Source organism: Dromiciops gliroides, chromosome 3, assembly GCF_019393635.1.
Source record: "Dromiciops gliroides isolate mDroGli1 chromosome 3, mDroGli1.pri, whole genome shotgun sequence".
In the NCBI taxonomy this organism is placed as follows: Eukaryota; Metazoa; Chordata; class Mammalia; order Microbiotheria; family Microbiotheriidae; genus Dromiciops; species Dromiciops gliroides.
Window position 1 is genome coordinate 617004564 of NC_057863.1, and position 20662 is coordinate 617025225.

Consider the following 20662-nt stretch of genomic DNA (forward strand, 5'->3'; position numbering starts at 1 on the left):
TAAGCCTGGGGTCTCCTTGAGGGTGTGGGCTTTGTCTCCCCTCCCCCTCCCTGGCAGCTCACAGGGTAGGATGTGTGTCCTCCACCTGTCTGCCCCATGGCATCAGGGCACTGAGCATGGTACAGCCTGGGCTACTGTGGGCTTCCGTGGGGTGGCGGTGGGGGTGTGGAGGTGGCAGAAGCTTCTCCTATAGAATCCAGGAAGGAGGAGAAAGCCAACATCACTCAGCTCCCCCAGAGCCAATGAAGGCACCTTGTGTTTTGCCTTGCACCCCTCCCGGCTGCCCATAGCCCTGGCCAACCCTAAGCCTCCACTTTTCCTTCTAGACAGGTGTCTGGAACATTCCTACAGGAAGATCTATACTTGTTCTCTGCCTGGAGATCACCCCTCATTTTATACAGTCGGCTTTTGAGGTCCAGAGAACGGAAGTAATTTGTATATCATCACACAGCCAGCAAGGAGCAGAGTGGGTACAGGAAGTCAAGTCTTCTGATGCCAAAGTCAGGTTTCTTCTCTTATTCCAGGCTGCCTGGGCAGCGGACCTGGAGGGACCCATCTGAGTTACCCCCCTTCAGGCGTCCCAACAGGCAGAAGAGGAAACAGTTCGCACCCAGGGCCAGGGGACGATAATGCCAAAGATGACTGAGGCTTATGGTTTTCCAAATGTTTTCTATACCTTCTCTCATTTGATCCTCACAAAAACCCTCCCTGGGAGGTGGCAATATTGTCCTGTGGCTCTGGAGTCAAGGACCTGGGTTCAAATCCTAGACGTGATCTTCACTACCCTTGTGTCTTTGGACATATCATTTACCTGCTGTCGGTTCCCTGTTACCTCAACTGTAAAAGAATGAAAATGAACTAGATGTCCCCCAAGTAAGCCCCCTTTCCTCTTCTACAGGTAGAGGCACTAAGGCTCATAGAGGGGAGGCAGCCAGCAGATGATTACACAGACTGAGCTTGAGAGGAAATTCCGACCCAGGTTTTTCCTTCCCCTCCACCATACTTCCTCCCCTAAAGCAATTCTGGGCCTTGCAACGTCTGGGAACCTTCATCTTACCCGTAGTGAATAATCTCTCAGTAAAACTCTCAATTAAAGTGATAAATCATTAATCAAATTAAATGCTGCCATGCAAGGTCTAATCTAAATTCTCATATGTCAGGCATATCAATTATGATGCTGAGTTGTGAGAACCACAACCGGGATTCCTCCTCTCTCTACTAGCACCATCAAGCTATCCTCTTTTCATCAAAATCGGCCACGTGGGAGATCCCCCCAGGTGGGGAAGGGAATCTAGCAACCTCGACTAACAAGCACCAGCCTTGGGGGCTGTTAGGTGGCAAAGTGGATAGAGCACTGGCCCTAGATTCAGGAGGACCTGAGTTCAAATCCAGTCTCAGACACTTGACACTTACTAGCTGTGTGACCCTGGGCAAGTCACTTAACCCTCATTGCCCCATAAAAATAAAAATTTTAAATTAAAAAAAAAAAAAAAACAAGCACCAGCCTCAGAAGAATCCAGCTCAGGTACTACTTCCTCCATGAAGCCTTCTTGCTCCTCAGGTTTTCTTATAGCACTTTCAGTGGGAGCTCTCCATGGTCCTGATCACAGGTCCATTATTCAAATCAATCGATTAATCAATAAGCATTTACTAAGTGCCTACTGTGTGCCATTGCCTTGCCCTCTACTGAGGTCTTCAGGCAAAGGCTGAGTAGCCACTGGTGGGGGTTCTATAAGGGATTATTGTACAAGTGCTGATGAGCCTCCATAGCCTCAGATGACCCATCCACTTCTTAGAGACTATGATTCATGCCCCTATTATTAGATTATAAGATCAGGGCCTATGTCAAGTCCCAGCTTTGTCTTCCTAGGCTAGAACATTGCAAATAGTGTGTCATGATAGACCCTAGTTCAAGGAAATCCTCAGTTGCTTAGCCCTCCAATGACATCACTGGCTGCTCCTGTGTTTCCCTGACACCCTTCTCTGTTATCCCGAAACTCAGAGGTATAGAGTGGTACTGCTTCTTGAAGGGGTCACAGAATATGGACAAGGAGACAAGATGGGGAACTCAGGGCATAGGGTACCTGGGTCTCTGTTGGCACACCGCTCTCCAACAAAAAGCGTAAGAATCCCTGCTGAGTCTAGTCAGAGAAAATCATAGATACGTAGAAGGTCAGAGGCAAGGGGGAGTTTAGAACACAGCATGCCAGAGTTAGGCAGGCCTTTAGAACACAGAATGTCAGAGCTGGGAGGTCCCTCAGAACACAGAATGTCAAAGCTGAGAGGACCCTAAGAATGCAATGTCAGAGCTGGAAGGACCCTTAGAACACAGCATGCCAGAGTTAGGAGGGCCCTTAGAACACAGAATGTCAGAGCTGGGAGGATTCTTAGAACACAGGATATCATAGCTGGGAGGACCCTTAGAACAGAGATATCATGGCTTTGAAGGATCCAAGGGATACTGGGATCTGAGAGATCCTAGCTACCTCCCTCCCATTTTAAGGATGAAGAAACCAGGCTCAGATTAGGTAAGTGACTTGACCAAGGTTTGCCCAGCTAGAAAGGAGAAGCTCTTCATGAGCCATGTCCAGTAGTCCTGCTGCTGACCTGCCTCAGAATCACTGAGCTGAGCGAAAGTCAAAAGCATTAGTCCAGAATGAAACTTGATCTGCAGCAGTGGGCACAGGTCTAGCCTGCCTGTGTGAGATCCGTCAGAATTCAATTAAATACAAATACAGTAGAGAAATCCATTCTGCTTTCTCTGGAGCAATAACAAGCCTGCCTCTGACCCTGGTGGGCTTTAAAAGATATTTGCAAGCCAGCTGAAGCAGAGGGGGAATTAAGGATAATCCATTCCCTTCCAGATGCATCTGGAGTTTGTCACCCACACATGACCTTCGTCCCTCACCGAATGGACATTAGACCCTATCTGCAAACATATCTCCTCACACCAAGGCACCCCCCAACACACAAACACACACACACACACACACACACACACACACACACACACACACACGCACACACACGATCAGGTCAGTGCAGGCCACCAGAGAGCAGAGACACCTTGGATCCATGAAAGAAGATGGGACCAGGAGATATGAGTTCAAATCCCAGCTCTCATATCGACTATCTAGATTCCCAGTGGTCACCTAACTTTTCCACTCTTGCGTGTTTTTTTTTTTAAATTTATAAAATGGGGCTAACATTTCCCTTTCAGGGTTGTGAGGAAGCTGACAAAATACAAGTTATTGGTGTTGACCATCCTCCAGTCAGGCTAGATGAAGAGGCCTGTGGTTAGCCCCACCAAATGTATCAGAAATAAAGAACAAGGTTTAAAAATGAGGTCAGGCAAGGGTGTTTGCAGTTATCTTGAGGAATGAAATAACTAAGGAGCTAGGAGCTGAAGAAACACACACCCCCACACCCCAGCCCCTGAACTTAGCATCACGGGCCTCAGAGCCAGAGGAATACTCAAATTGTTTACACACCAGGAAACTGAAGTCTGTAGAGGCATCAGAACTATAGAGTTAATGACCCCTAGGAGAGAAGCCATTTTTAGAGAAAAGGGGTGGTGTCATGGGAGGCTCACTGGAGATTCAGGAGGAACCTGGGTCTGGAGAAACAGTGCTTGGAGTGAGCAAAGAGAGCACAAAACCTAAGTCAGGAGGATCTGAATTCAAAATCTTGCTTCAGACACATCATTATTCTGAGCCTCAGTTTCCTTATCTATCAAATGAAGGGGATGGATAGGAGCCACTCCAGCTCTCGACCTATTATCCTGTAAATAGTTCAAACAGCTGTGTGACCCTAGGGAAGTCACTTAACTATTTTGAGGTTCAGGTTCCCCATGTGTCAAATGAGATAATGAGAACGAAATGTCCCTACATCACTAAAGAGCAAGTGCCTTCATAAATAAATCTGAATAACAATAATAGCAGCATATGTAGCCCTTTTTTTTTGTTTGCAAAGCCCTTTTTATAATATGGAATGTCTCCCAGCATGGTACAAATGTGAATATGTATTTACATACCAGACTAACCATGGGATATATTTTTTATGATCACTAAGTCCAAGGTCACTGTGAATAGCAAAGATTCAAACCCAGGTCTTCTGACTTTGAAGCCAATGAATGCTCATCTGTCACTCCATTTTGTCAGCTTCGTGAAAAACAATTTCAAGAGAGACTGTTTAAAAATTCCAGAGGAATACAGAGGTTTCTGAAGAAAGATGCCCTCATCACCTTCTCCCCCAACATCCCCAACATTCACGCACGTGCGCACACATACACACACACACCGACTCTCCCTCCCTCTTCTCTCTCCCTCTCTCTCATTCTCCCTCTCGTCCTCCTCTCCCTCTCTCTCTCTCTCTCCCTCTCCCTCTCCCTCCCCCCCCCCTCTCTCTCCCCCTCCTTCCCTCCCTCCCTCCCTCCCAGCTCCAGGCCCTCCCAATCCTCCCACATAGGAGGAAGGCATAGGGGAATTACAGGGCTGGGATATTGGCATGCAGTGAAGCTCAAAGATGGAGCCCCTCATTTCCTCGCTCACCTCTCAGTTGATGCGTTGTTCAACCTATTTTCTGAACACTAGGTGTCTGCTTTTCCATATGGAGGCTCAGAGTTGTTTAATTTCAATTAATTCCTGAGAGAATTTTTTTCTTTTTTCTAAAACTCTCTGCTCCTGCCATCCCTCACCCACACCCCCCTTCTAGGCCAGAGGCCAAAGCTCTAGCCAGCGTAGCACCTGATACCCTACACTGCTGAAGCACGAACCTGATGAGGGGATGCTCAAGAGCAGAGCTGAGACATGCCCTGACTAACCCAGCTTGACTGCCAGAGATGGGAGGGACAGTAGAGCACAGAATGCCAGAGCTAGGAGAGAGTGAGGCATGGTATAGAACATCTGGAACTGTCAGGGTCCTTACAACAGAGAACATAGGAGGGTCTTAGAATATAGAATGTCACAGCTGGGAGGGCCCTTAGAACACAGGATGTCAGAGCTGGGAGGGCCCTTAGAACACAGAAGGCCAGAGCTGGAAGGGCCTTAGAACACAATCTCAGAGCTAGGTGGGTCCTTATAACACAGGATATCAGGGATTGGGAGGACCCTAAGAACACAGGATGTCAGAGCTGGAGGGGCCTTAGAACACAGAATGTCAGAGATGAGAAGGGTCTTAGAACATGGGATGGTGGAGCTGGGAGGGCCCTTAGAACACAGAAGCTCAGAGCTGGGAGGGCCCTTAGAACATAGAATGTCAGAGCTGGGAAGGGGCCTTAGAACACAGAATGTCAGAGATGGGAAGGGCCTTAGAACACAGTGTCAGAGCTGGGAGGTCCCTGAGAACATAGGATGTCAGAGCTGGAGGGGCTTTGGAACACAGAATGTCAGAGATGGGAGGGTCCTTAGAACATAGAATGTCAGGGCTGGGAAGGACCTTAGAACACAATGTCAGAGCTGGGAGGGCCCTGAAAACACAGAATGTCAGAGCCTAGAGGGCCCTTAGACCATGGGATGTCAGAGTTGAGAGGGCCCTTAGAACACAGAAGGTCAGAGGTGGGAATGTCCTTAGAACACAGGATGTCAGAGCTGGGAGGGAGCTGAGGATATGTTTCAGAACTCAAAGGGGCCTTAAGAAACAAAATGTCAGAGGTAGAAGTACTTCAAGAGTTGAGTCCATCTAGTCCAACCCCTTCATTTTTCCTCTTGAGGAAACTGAGGCCAAGAGAAGGAAAATGACTCTCCAAAGCACACAGCTAAGAAGCATCAGAGCCGTCATTGCACTTGGATCTTTTGACTCCAAATCCAGAATTCCTTCCAATACATCACTGCCGCTTCCTCAGGCCCCCTCTATGAGGATTTCTTTTCCCACTGCCCAGGCAAGTCACACAATCTCCTCAGCAGGACAGTCCACAGAGTCCAGGGATCCGATGTGTTTGTCCTCATCCCAGAGGAAAGAAGAGGAAGACACAACTCGAGGTCAAGGTCACAGGGAACTAGATTTTACCTCCTTACAAGAGACACTTCCTACTTATGATCAGAGCAGAAAAAAAGCCAGATTTGCCTTGAGGGTAGCAAGGTAGATCCCTGCCACTGGAAATATTCAAGGAAAGGCTGGGTAGCCACTTGTCAAAGTGACTGCAGGAGGGCTCCTGTTCTTGATCTCGACTGGACTGGGCTGATTCAGATTCTAGTTCAGGGATATTGTGAGCCACTTGTACCCCCAGTCACTTGCACAGCTGCCCCTGCCCTCCCTTCCTGGGAGTAACTGTAAAAGGTGTCCCTGGGGCTGGATCCCCACCCCAATCCCCATTTGTCACCCTCTGAGCATCAGCCCCACCCCAGACACTTCTCCAACCAGCCCCCTCAAAGTCCCCTGCTGCTCTCCTGACAATGGGACTTTGTGTTAACTAGGCTGGCCTCTTCTGTCCCTATGGGAACAGGGAAAGGAAACCTGAGATAAAACAACTTGCCCTGGATCCTACACCCAACAATTGGTGGGGGCCAGATGCCAGTTCCCAATTCAAAATTCCTCTTAAGCCACCTCTAAGGCAACAAGGTAGCAACACTCCTAGGGTTCTTTAAGGTTTATGAAGCTATTTTCTCACCGTAGAAGGCACAATTATTATTATCCCCATTTTCCAGATAAGGAAACTGAGGTTCAGAAAAGGGAAATGATTTGTCTGAGGTTCTACTGATAGCATGTGGCAGAGCTGAATCCAGATTGAGGGACTTGAATCTGGGTTCCCTGACTCCCAGGTTCCCGGCCCATCCTTCTTTCTCCTATACCACACTGCAATGGCAGCAGAGTTTGTGTTATAGGTCTAGGGTGAAATCCCACTTCTGCCCCTAGTCATATGACCTTGGGCAAGTCACTTTAATCACCTTTCAGTCTGTTTTCTCATCAGTATAATGGGGATGTTTAATACCTGCTGCATTCCACCCCCAAAAAAACCCCTCTGTCCCAGGATGTTATAAAGATCAAATGCTATGAATAGCCCAGGGCTGTTCTCCAAACACTCCAGAAATGGAAGTTATAGCACATTTTCAATTGCTGACCCTAGGTGGGGATGTCAAAGAGGACCAGACCTGGGGCTAGTCAAACAGCAGCCCTTTGGATGCCAGATATTTGACGTGCCGGATGGATGAGGCTCTGGGACCCCTCCTATGACAACAGCTCCCCGTTTCTCCCACCCGGTGGCTCATCTCCCAAGAGACTAACCTCTTGCTTTCCTGAAAAGGAGGGGGTCAGACCCAGGGTCCTCCCCACCATACTGGCTGCCTGTCCCAAGCTCCCACTCGCCTCCAAACACATCCCTGAGATGGCTGGCACCAAGCACTGAGCACGTCCTAAGATAAAAGCAAGTGTGGAAAGTGCTGATACTTCTAATAAGTCAGGGGGACACCAGGGGATAAGAGAGAGGAATCACAGAATCACGATTTGCAGCCACTCTCTCCCTCGGTGCCAGGAAGATGCAGTGTTAATAAGGAGTGAATTAGACGCAGAGGGCAAGTCCAGGGAAGAGGCTGAGATGTTAAAAGCAGCCATTCCCTCACGCTGAGATCAGAAAGAGAGCCGATCTCCGGGGCCGCCCGACAGAGATGCTCATTGCTGGCAAGGGCACCCCGTCTGACTCACTGCCAGGAGGCTGCCCCAGGAGAGGGGTCGTTGAGGCTGGCCTGGGTGACCCCATCCCCTCCTCCCATTTGTGACATCAAGACAGAGGAGACAGTTCCATAGCCCTCACTTCTGTGATTAAGACCACTCAGCAGTTCTGGCAGCCCTGCTCCAGACAGGCCCATTAGTCATCCTGTGAACCTAAAGGCCTCAGCCTTTTATCTGTCCTTCAAATTCAAACTCAAAATTCTATCAGCATACATTAAGTGCCTCCTGAATACACGGCACTGAGCCAAGAGCTGGAGGTTGTGGGAGAGATGCATAGCTGACCCATCAGGTAGTTCATTCCAGTTCAAGAGAAGAGACAGAGACAGATCAGAGGATGAGAGACTGAGAAGTGAAAAGAGATCTCAGAGGCATCTATTCCAACCCTCACACTTGACAGATGAGATAAAGGAAATGACCTGCCCAATAGTCACCAAGGTAGTATTAGCAGAGCCTGAAATATGGATCCAGGCCTGGGAATTCAATCTCAGCCTCCCTCCTTCCCAACACTGTGACACTAACACTCAACATTCATCAATCTTGTACAAAGACATCATGCCAGCAACACTGAAGTGTGTGCTTGGAGCCAGCCTCTATCCAGATTGTGGGAGCTGACCGTTAAACTTTCACTGTGAGCATTTATTACCTCAGGAATCAGCAAATGCTACAAATTAGAGCTTGATTTGTTGTTTCTTGACTGTCTAGACTTAGAGAAAGTATGACTAATGCAGAATTAAACTTAAAGTGTGAGCACTATATTCCCAACAACACCTGTCGCCAAAAACCTGGTTGTTAAACATTTACCAGCACACTCTTATATTACTCTATAGACCACTGAGCTCAACAGGAATTCAGCAGAAGGTTCAAGGAATGAAGTTATAACAAGACCATAGGACTTAATGATTAGTTGTTGTTGTTGTTCAAATCATTTCAGTCATGTCTGACTCTTCATGACCCCCATTTGGTGTTTTCTTGGCAAAGATAATGGAGTGGTTGCCATTTCCTAGCTACAAATCATTTTACAAATGAGGAAAGGAGGCAAGCTGGGTGAAGTCACTTGCCCAGAATCACACAGCTAAAAAGAGTGTGAGACCAGATCTGAACTTAGAAGAGAGTCTTCCTGACTCCAGATTGGCACTCTACTGTTCCACCTGGTTGCCCATGGTGACTATAGTTAATAACAATAATCACAATACCAACAACAACATAATAATAATGATAATTTTTTAAAACTAGCATTGTAGAATGCAGTACAGTTTTGCTAAGTGCTTTATAATCTATCTCATTATTGAAGCCTCGCACATCCTTGATAATACCTTACCTTCCCAGTTGGAGAAACTGAGTCATGGTGAGAAGAAAGTCATAATTACAATCTAAGACTTGGTCCTTAGGGTTCTACTGCGAATCCCAATTTTCTCTAGGCACACCATCTACCAGTAAAATGATCATAAAACTGAAGTGCATGAACTTACACATGACCAATCATAATGATGATCATAAGAGTTACTGTTTATAGAGTACATTACAAATATTTGCAAAACACTTTACAAATGTTAACCCATTTGATGATCACAGCAACCCTAAAAGGCAGCTGCATTAATGAATTATCTCCATTTTACAGATGAGGAAACTGAGGTGGGCAGAGACTAAGGGACTCACTCAGAATCACAAGGCTAGTAAGTGTCTTGTATTCCTGACTCCAGGACCCAGGCCTCTATCCACTGTGTCACCTCTACCAGATGGGGCAGGAGAAAGCCAAACGTGGTGAGAAAACAGGAGTCCCCTTGACACTCACATGCCCAGGCCTTCATTGATGGCTTCAGCTGGAAGGGGACATGTAGGGAACGTCTTAGGGATTGTGGAGCTGAAGGAAATGGGAAAGCTGAGGGACAGAGACAGGAGGCTCAGCCCAGGTGGGGATGAGCAGCAGAGCTTCCAAGCCAGGGGCTATTCCAACATATTCCAATGACTCCTACGGAAAATGATTCGCCTCACCAATAACCATCCAGAGTAGAACCTGCCAGCACTGCCACTCCCCAAACCCACCGGACAGATGGTGGAATGGACCGACCTTCTGGCAGATGCTATAACCTGGTCACAGCCTTCTGGGCCTCAGCTTCCACAAATGTGAAATCAGGTGGTGGGACAGAGGATCGTGAAAGGGGGGCCTTTATGCCACTCATCTACTATGTACTAAGGAATCCTCTAGCTCTGATGTTATATGTTGTAATGTTCTCTCCCAGCTCTGTCACCCTGTGTCCTAAGGGCCCTCCCAGCTCTTTGTTCTAAGGGCTCTCCCAGCTCTGACATCCTGTGTTCTAAGGGCTCTCCCAGCACTGACATCCTGTGTTCTAAGGGCCCTCCCAGCTCTGACACCCTGTGTCCTAAGGGCCCTCCCAGCTCTGACACCCTGTGTCCTAAGGGTCCTCCCAGCTCTTTGTTCTAAGGGCTCTCCCAGTGCTGACATCCTGTGTTCTAAGGGCCCTCCCAGCTCTGACATCCTGGGTTCTAAGGGCCCTCCCAGCTCTGACATTCTGTGTTCTCAGGGCTCTCCCACTCTGACATTCTATATTCTAAGGGGCCCTCCCAGCTCTGACATTCTGGGTTCTAAGGCCCTCCCAGCTCTGACATTCTGGATTCTAGGGGCCCTTCCAGCTCTGACATCCTGTGTTCTAAGGGCCCTCCCAGCTCTGACATTCTGAGTTCTAAGGCCCTCCCAGCTCTGACATCCTGTGTCCTGAGGGCCCTCCCAGCTCTTTGTTCTAAGGGGCTCCTCCCAGCTCTGACATCCTGTCCTAGAGGCCCTCTCAGCTCTGACATTCTGTGTTCTCAGGGCTCTCCCAGCTCTGACCTTCTATATTCTAAGGGACCTCCCAGTTCTGACCTTCTATGTTCTAAGGCCCTCCCAGCTCTGACAATCTGTTTCTAGAGGCCCTTCTAGCTCTCACATCCTGCATTCTAAGGTTCCTCTCAGCTCTGATGATCTGTGTTTCTACAGCCTTCCAATCACTGATATTCTACATTCTAAGCAACCTCCCAGTGTTGACATTCTGAGGGCCCTTCTGGAACTAATATTCTTCACTTTAAAGTCTTACATTATTGGAGCCTCTCTATCTATGATATCTCATGTTCTACAGCACTTATGTATCCAATGTTCTAAGTCTGGAGCCACAAGGCCAGCAGGCCCTTAAAACTTGTATCAAACACGCTGACTGGATTCAATGGTGGAAAGGATTCAAAAGCTGGCAAAGGGGAAAGGGGGGGCAAGGACAATGACAATAACATGAAGACAGCAGTGGCCTGCTGGTTTGGAAGGCCCATTATGCCTGGATAGCTGAAGGAGGTGGGTTTGGGCGGTTGGGGAGATGGCAAGCCAGTAGCCCTGACCGATAGCTCATATACAGATGCAGATCTGCAGCTATTCTACTTACAGATGCATTGTACACTGGAAGAAGCCCCAGTCACAGGGTGTTCCCTTATAGCTGGGTAAATAAGGCAATCTGGCAGAGCCAGGAAGCCTGGGCAGCTTCACACAGGCACCTTCACAGTGGGTTATGGGCTGAGTGATAAAGCCCAGAAAGTTGCTGACACAGCCTCACCTGCAGGCACACAATATTTCTCTGTCTCCAAATGCCCCTGTTAGAAACTGTTTCTATAAATCCCCAGGGTGAGCAGCTCAGCATTCAAGGCCATTACTGCTGAAGTGATTCAGGTAAGGTAAAGAAAGGAGCAATTGACCATAGGGCTCCAGGGAGCTGAGGACCGAGAGGAGACTGACAAACCGCCTGGCCCAGGCTTAGGTGCCATGAGTCATCGGGATGCCTTCTGGGATTGGCACCAGCATCACTCGTGAAGGTAGCACTGCTAAGTGGGGGAGGGCAGCCCACAGGCCCAAGGAGCAAAGAGCTCTGCTATTGATCACTTCTTAAAAATAGAAGACAAAGCTACATAGAGGAGAGAATGCCAGAGCTGGGAGGGCCCTTAGTCATAGGATGTCAGAACTGAGAGAGGCCTTAGAACCAGAATGTCAGAACTCAGAGAGCCCTTAGAACACAGGACAACAGAGCTGGGAGGGGCCCTTAGAACAAAGAATGTCAGAGCTGAGAGGGGCCCTTGGAACACAGAATGTCAGAGCTGGGAGGGCCCTTGAACACAGGATATCAGTGGTAAGGGCCTTAGAAGAGCAAATGTTGGAGCTGAGGGAGCACAGCAGTGCCTCTAATTACCCAAGGTCACAAAGACAGTGGCTCGGTCAGATCTAGAAGCTGGGTTTCCTGATGTCTAGACCAATGACCCATTTGCCACTTACCTTACTGCTTCCTATTAGGTCAAAGCCACAGTTCCCACCACCTCAGATGCTCTCTCTTCCAAATGAGAGTGGCAAGCTAGCTCATCTCCAAGGTGTCTTTCAGATCCAACCCTGTCTATATTAAGGCATCTCACAGCTCTGACATCCCGTGGTTTGATATTCTGAGGCAGATGGCCCAGCACAGACACCCCTATCCTGCCTGGGTTCTGGGCAGGATGAGAAAGCAGAGCTAAGTGAAAATCAGAAATAAAATCTTAATGAAAGATTACCAACCTTCACTCAGAATAGTTGCCAAGATCATCCTATTAACAAAAAGTTATTTGCAATGCTTGGGGGAAGGGCAGGGAGTGAGGTAGGAGAGATGAGACATTTATCTATTTTTATCTTGGTCTTTTAATCTTTCTTTTTTAATCACCAAATCAGTCCTATTTTTAGTTGGGGGAGGGGAGGGCAAGGGACAAGTAATGAAAAAAATGTAAAACATTTCAAAGTGTGAGTTATTGATATTTTCCCTCATTAGTCCTATTTAATTTATTTTTTGTTTTCTTCAATTATGAGAATCACTGTAGCTTTTCATCTCTTGCGTTGATACCTGAAAAAGCACTGGCTGCGCTTGCGTCCGCCTCATGGTTCCAAATCCCCAAGTATCACTCTCAGCCCCTAACACATGTTCTCCTTTTATCTTTCTGCAGGGGATTTTAGGGGCACTCAATGGCCCGGGCACAGTGGCTGCCCTTCCCTTGCCATGACCAGCCCAGAGGAGGGTGGTGGGTTAGAAGGGACCCCAACTGGCAGGGACAGAGACCAAGCAGTCGGGCCCAGATGCTGGTTACACTAATCCAGTCTCTACTCTAGGCTTTTGGCCTTTGAGCATGGGAGTTTTTGTCTTTTTCAATGAAGGGTCCCAAAGCCTCAGCGAGAGAGGAAGCTGAGATGCTTTCTCCCATCTTTATAAAACATTTTTGGGGCAGCTTAGGTGTACAGTGGATAAAGCACCAGCCCTGGATTCAGGAGGACCTGAGTTCAAATCCAGCCTCAGACACTTGACACTTAATAGCTGTGTGACCCTGGGCAAGTCACTTAACCCTCATTGCCCGGCAAAAAAAATTTTCAACTAGACATCAATGTGTATATGTGTGTATGTGTATCTATGTCTTATATATACATGTGTATGTGTGTGTATATATATGTGTATACACATTGATATCCAGCTGAACTTTTTATATTTGTATATATTATATATGTGGTATATGTATATATAAATATGTGTTGCACACACATATACACATAGACAGACACATGCATGTATATATGTATATGTGTATGGATGTATGTGTATATACATGTACATACACATACACACCCATATAATTATGGTATGACTCTTAAAATCCTGAGTTACCTTTTCTCACCAGAGTTCAAAATCAACCCCAGAATCTCAGAGTTGACCATCATCTTAGAGACCATTTGGTAGGACAGCACACACTGGAATGGAAACAGGGGACTCTACAGTCCTCCACTTCAGACTGCCAGGAATGGGATCCTCACTCCGTCTGAGGTTATTAGGTGAAGTTCCTCCTTATCTTATATTGCTCTGATGTCTTCTCCCAATTTCTCTGTGGGACCTCTTCCTTTTCTGGACACTTCTGTCTCCTGGTTCTGCCCTTCTCTGTCCAACCACTATTTCTTTTTTTTTTTTTTGTAGGGCAATGGGGGTTAAGTGACTTGCCCAGGGTCACACAGCCATGAATGTTTAAGTGTCTGAGGGCAAATTTAAAACTCAGGAACTCCTGAATCCAGGGCTGGTGCTTTATCTACTGCGCCACCTAGCCCCCCACCCCACCCCCCATCCACTATTTCTTAAGCTTTCTTTGCTGGTTCTTCATTAAGGTCACACCCACTAACCATGGATGTCCCTCCAAGTCCCTGACCTGGGCTCTTTCCTTGTCCCTCTGTAGTATCTCACTTGATGATCTCATTTACTCCCAAGTTCAATTAGAATCTCCATGCAGGCAATTCCCTGCTCTATGTATCCTAGACTAGTCTCTCTCGTGTTACAATCCCACATCTGAGCTTGATGTCCTGAAGGCATCTCAAATTCTCAACAAATTGACAAAGGAACTCATTATCTCCCCCACCTCCCCATCTACCCCTCAAAAACCCTTTCCCCTTCTCTTTCCAGTTATTGTCAAGGGGATCCATCCTCCAGTCACTCAGACACACAATCTTGGCATCATCCAAGATGATTCACTCTCACTGTTCACCTCTCATAGCCAATCTGTAGTTTAATCTTTTTATTTCTACCTTTGTATATCTTGTGTGCATATGTGTGTATCTAAATCTATATCTATAATCCATATATGTATATATAGAGAGAGATCTATCCATCCATCTATCTGCTGGTCCATCTATCTATCTATCCATCTATCCATCCATCCATCTATTCACCCATCCATCCCATCCATCTACCCATCTGTTCACCCATCCATCCATCTATCCATCCATCCATCCACCCACCTATTCATCCATCCACCCATGTGTTCACCCATCCATCCATCTATCCATCCATCTATCCATCTATCTATGCATCTCTCTCCCCTTCTCTACAAAGGCCCAATGCTAATTCAAATCCATCTCTCACCTGAACTACTGCCAAAGTCTTCCTTTCTAACTCATTTCTCAGCCTTGATTCTCTCCCCACTTCACTCAACTGCCACCGTGATTTTTCTAAAGCGCAGACCTAATCTTCTCGCCCCCCTCAAGGAGCTCTGAAAGCTCTCTAGTAGCTAACACGTCGCTATCAAACATCCCCTGCCTATGTGCGTGTTGTCTCCTCCATTAGACTGTGAGCTCCCTGAGGACAGGAAAGGGGTTGTGGTTTTCCTTTGCATCCCTAGAGTTTAACATGGGGCCTGGCATACAGTAAACACTTAATAAATGGTTTTTAACTAACTGATTTGACATAAAAACAAAGTGATGGCCAGAGAGGTTAAGTAATTTTTCCTGGGGCAGCTAGATGGCGCAGTGGATAAACCACCAGCCCTGGATTCAGGAGGACCTGAGTTCAAATCCAGCCTCAGACACTTGACACTTACTAGCTGTGTGACCCTGGGCAAGTCACTTAACCCCAACTGCCTCACCAAAAAACAAACAAACAAACAAAAAGTAATGTTTCCAGGGTCACACAAATTAACAATAGCAACATCATCATCACCAAGAACAACTATCACAGCAACAATAGCAACAATGACCAGCATCTAGTAAAGCCTGATAAGGCTGACAAAGCATTTTACACATGTGATCTCACTTGATCCTCCCAACAACCTCGTACAGCAGGTGTTATTATTATCATCATTTTACAGCTGAGGAAACTGAGGCAATCCCTGAGGCAAGATTTGAACTAGGTCTCCCAGATTCCAAGTCCAAGGCTCCATCTCCTCCGCCACCTCGATGCCTCAGCTAGAGGCAGAGGAGGGATCCGAGCCCAGCTCCTTTCACTCCAAACCCATTGCTCTTACTGATTATCAGCACTTCAGACAACAAATAACGGACTGGATTGCTGTCCAAAGTCCCAGCAGGAAGAGCGTTCCCAGGCTCTCTGTATGTTTGGGGGGAGTCACTCACAACAGCACCTGTGTGCTTTGTCTAAGCAAACACAGTTGTGAAAACCTAAGTGCGTCCCTCCCAGCTGTCATCCCTCCCCACTCTCTCCCCCCAACCCCCGCACAGAACATCTGCTTAGAACCTATTTATACTCTTCACCGGAGGGGGAGTTATCAACACCATCGCAGGCTGAGGCTGCAGATTATATAGACCCCGGCTGCATTAGTCATAACAGAAGAAATGAGAAGGTTTTTGCAGAATCATTCTTATTTCCCACTCGGTCGGGGCGTGTGAGAGGTGGAAGGAATGATCATTTATCAGAACAGGGATTACGGTTCCAGGAGCTTTGTTTCCCCAGATGACAAGAGGGTTATCAAAAGCACAGCCCCAGTCCAGGCTGGGTAGCAAATGGAAGCCATTTCATGGGTGGGAACCACTAGAGGCCAAAGGCACAGTGAGGAAAAGCCACAAATGCTCTGGCTGACCCAGAGGGGGACATTCAAGAATTTTATTTCCTGAGATGCACACAGGAAACTTTTCTTTTGGGATTGATCTGATTGGGGGGAGGAAGGAAGGGTAGAATAAGGGAAAGATGGCTGAGGATGGGATGAAAGGAACCAGGTTGGATTCCCAGCTCTGTTACCCCCTGTGTGACCCTGGGCAAGTCAACTTGAACCTCTTTGCACTTCTTCAGGAGCAAAATAAGGGGACTGAATTAAATAACCACTAAGGCCCCTTCCAGCTCTGACACTCTCTGTTCTGAGTTCCCTCTCAGCTCCAATGTTTGATCCTCTGAGATCCCTCTCAGCAAAGTTCTATGTTCTAGGGTCCCTTCCACCTGACTTTCTGTGTTCTAAGGAGCCTCCCAGCTCAGACACTCTAGGTTCTAAAGTCCCTCCAAGGTCTAATATTCTACAGCTGCTATGGGACTAGAAGGGCTTAACTGGGAGGTAAGAATCCATGGTAGATAGGTAAGGTGACATCAACATTTTGAGAGCCTTGAAGCTTTGAAATTTAGACAACAAGATACAGGGGTTGCCTAGAATGGTACTGAGCCAGTTCTTAGGTTGAGCTTCCCATCCAACCACTAATTTGTGCTTTGTGTCACTTTCGGTCCTTAGACCTCAATTTTCTCCTCTGCCAAAGGCTAAAGATGGACAATTTTTAAAAAGCCTTTCCAAGGATTGGACTTGAACCCTTCTATTATGTTCCCCAGGGCAGGACTGGTAAGGACCTCAGAAAACAACCATTCTGGCCCTCTCATTTAAGTGAAGAGGAAAGAAAGGTCCAGAAATGGGAAACTGACTTGAATAAGGGTCACAGAGTCAGGGCAGACTTGGGTTATGTCCCAAGAAGCCTAGCTTTCAGCTCAGGGCTCTTTGGGCATTGAATTACATTGTAGAATCACAAAACCCCAGAGGGAAAAAGGACCTAAGATGGGTGTCTGTTCTAAGCCATACCTGAATGTGAACCCCCTCACTAACATCTGGAACAAGACCGACATCTAGTTCTACACCTCATTTTACAGACAGGTGGCACAGTGAAAAGGGCATAGACCTGAGTCAGTCAAATCCAACCTCAGATGCTTACTGCTGGCTGTGTGACCGTGGACAAGACAATGAATTCCTCTCAGCATCAGTTTCTTTTATCTGTATAATGGGAACTTACTTCCTAGGGTTATGGCCGGGAGGGATAATGAGATAATCTAGGTAAAGGTGGTAATGGAGACCACCAGGAGGTTGGCAGACCTCGTGCCATCCCCTTGTAACAATCGGAATGACGCCACCTGCTGGAGACTTACTGTAGAAGAGTTGCGCCCATGAAGCGAAGGTCTTTGAGGGCAAGACCAGGAGTCTTCTTTGGCGTCAGGAAGTGACGAGGGCTAGTGGGAGGAGGAAGGAAGAGACTGGCGCCCGGTCTCACTCTCTTTCCTGGGAGGCTGGGTGGAGAAGGCAGCTAGAAATGTGCTCTCCCTTTAATAGATAGAGGAATCTAGCCTTTCTCTCTCTTTACCAAATTCTTATTCTCCTTAATAAATGCTTAAAAGTCTAACTCTTGCTAAAGCTTATAATTTATTGGCGACCACTCATTAGATATTTTAGACAGTTTAGCTAGAATTTTAGCCCTTAACACCCTGAAGCAGGAGGCAGCCCATTCTGCTTTGGGACAGGGCAAATTTTGACAGCACTGGGTGTTGAGTCAGAGGATCTGGGTCACAATGGGCGGGCCATGGGCTCTGAACTTCTAAGGTTCTTTCTCCCTTTAAATGGACCCATGAGCAACATGTTGCAATTTACTTCTCTGCATTTCCACCTAGAATGCCTCATTCTGCCAGGTGACACAAGTCCATCCAACATGCCAGTCCACAGCTGTGGAAAGACTGTCACCACATCCTCTCTAAGCCTTCTGGTTGTTGTTCAGTCCTTTCAGTTGTGTCCACATCTCTACCTGTCTACACTACTCAATACTCCAGGAGGGCTCATAAAAGGGCTAATAACCAGTTCTCTAACTTTTCTGTTTAATCTTCGTTATTATTATTTTCTCTGTTACTTTCTTAAATCTAGACAATCAACAGCACAATAACTTAAGCCCCAACTTGTAGCATTTGCTGATTTGTGAAGTGTAAATGCTTGCATTGAAAACTGAACCATTGGGGGCAGCTAGGTGGTACCATAGTGGATAGAGCACCTGCCCTGGAGTCAGGAGGACCTGAGTTCAAATTTGGGCTCAGACACTTACTAGCTGTGTGACCCCGGGCAAGTCACTTGACCCTAATTGCTTCCAAAAAGAAAAAGAAACTGAACCACTGGCTCTGATGACCCTGCTCAGCTGGCTCCAGCATCCCCCTAAGTTAATAACAGGGAACCAGAACATGAGAGTCATGACCTCCCTTGTTTTGGGTACTATGCTTCTATCCCTACAATGCTCAGACCACTGCCATGGCAAGTTACCAAGTGCTTTTCTATCTAACCTGGGCCCCTCTTTCTGCCAGGAAACTCCTTTCTCTTTAGGAACTTACTGCCATAACCTTCACTGATTCACTCATTCCATTGATTCATTGCTCTAGATCTGGAAGACCCTGAGAGGGCCATCTAATAAAACTCCATCATTTTACAGGTATGGAAACTGAGGCCCAGGGATAATAAATGAGGCAACCAGGTAGTATAGTGGCTAGAGCACTGAATTTGGATTCAGAAAGGCATGGGTTCAAATCTCAAACTCTTTACTAGCTATGTGAGTGACCTTAGAGGCAAGTCAGTTAATCACTCAACCTCAGTTTGCTCATTTGTAAAAATGGGAATTAATAATAGCCACTACTCCACAGGGTTGGTTGTTCTGAATTTGAAGTGAAATAAAGTGGTAAAGAGCTTCTCAAATCTCAATGTGGTACTTAAGTGCTGGCTAATATTGATGATGGTGGTGGTGGCAATGATGACGAGGCAAGCTCACACAAGCAGTATGCATCTAGTCATCAAGGGAACACAAGGGATAAAGGGTTGCTGGACACAGAATTATAGATCATAGACTGGGGCCTCAAGGCCCATCTAGTCCAACCCCCTTATTTGACAGATGAGGAAACTGAGACCCAGAAGAGTTAAATGTCTTGCATAAAGTCATACATAGACTTAAGTGTAGGAGCTGTACTTGGAACCCAAGTCATAATTTCAAACCCAGCACCACCCCAGCCTTTGAATCTAGCCTTAGATACTTCTTAGCTGCAGGAGTCTGGACAAGTCCCCAAAATCAAGTTTCTTCATTTGTCAAAGGGGCTAATAGCTGCAGTCCCTACCTCAGAGAGTGAGAAAACAGATGAGCTACATAAACCTTAAAGTACCATTAGAGAATGTTAGCCGCCGCCACCACCAACACCACCATCATCATTCCCCTCTCCTAATTCCCAGGTAGCTAGGTAGTGGGGTCAGGAAGACTCATCTCCCTGAGTTCAAATCTGGCATCAGACGCTAACTGTGTGACCCTGGACAAGTCATTTCACCTTGTTTGCCTCAGCTTCCCCATCTGTAAAATGAGCTGGAGAAGAAAATAGCAAACCACTCCAGGATCTCTTCCAAGAAAACCCCAAATGGGGTCACCAAGAGTCAGTCACGACTGCAAAACAATAATCTCCCAATTCCCACAATATCCCAAAAGTCAATTTTTTTTTAGTTTTACCTGCCAACCTCAAAAACGACTACACTTCTCCCCACCCTCCCCCAATGGAAAAACAAACTCAAACCCCATTCCAAAAATTAAGACAAAATTGTTCAGGGAAGAATGATCTCCCAAGAGACAGGACCTTCGATCTCTCATGCTCCAGCGGTCCAAACACCTGGACTCATCAGACTGGCAGTTTCTCAGTATTACGGGAACCCAGTCAATCTCTCAGTCCTCATGCCAATTTGCATATGATTACCCAAGAACCCCTGCGCCCAGATTCCACTTTTGCAAATTCCCACCCGTTTTGTGTCATAAATAAGATAGGAGACAGAAAACTAATACCGGCCTGTGATGCATTATTCATGCTGCGTGGCGTTGTTATGAAAGATTTACAACAGCTAATACATGCAAACTCAGTTTGGGCACTAAATGTGAAAATTAAGGGTGGGAATGCCAGGGTAGGGGGACTGGAGTGGGGGGAACGCAATTCTGTAAACTCTGTTTATGCCAAGGGACCTCGAGATGTTTTCTCCTTGTCATGTTTAGTGACAAGAAATATTAGTGATGAGGGCAGAGGGCAGAGCCTAAGAGCTGAGAAGACAGTGGGAGCTGGGAGATGCCACAGCCAGAAAGAACAGATTATGATGGAGAATGCATCGCGCAGTAAGTGCCCTTCATCCGTACGGCTCTGAGCCGGGAGCCATCTCTGACTCGAGGCCCTCCATCAAGCCCCTTCCTGATTTCCCCCTCTCCCCCCACCCGCTGCCTCTTCAACCTCCGTCTCCAGTAATAATGTCCCATGTGATGAAGTGCACTCATAGACCCGGGCACCCTTCACCCTAGTGACAAGGCTGGTGAGGGGCAGCGCAGGCGTTTGTAGGATAACAGATAGACCAACCTTGGAAGGAGTCCTCTGCTCCAATGCCCCCACAT

General features: G+C 47.0%; 1 protein-coding gene across 7 annotated transcripts in view; it reads right to left on the bottom strand.

Annotated features, from left to right (window-relative positions):
- The window catches only part of ARHGEF10L (Rho guanine nucleotide exchange factor 10 like), a 237951-nt gene that overhangs the window by 12365 nt on the left and 204924 nt on the right, over positions 1 to 20662 (bottom strand). The window lies entirely within an intron of this gene.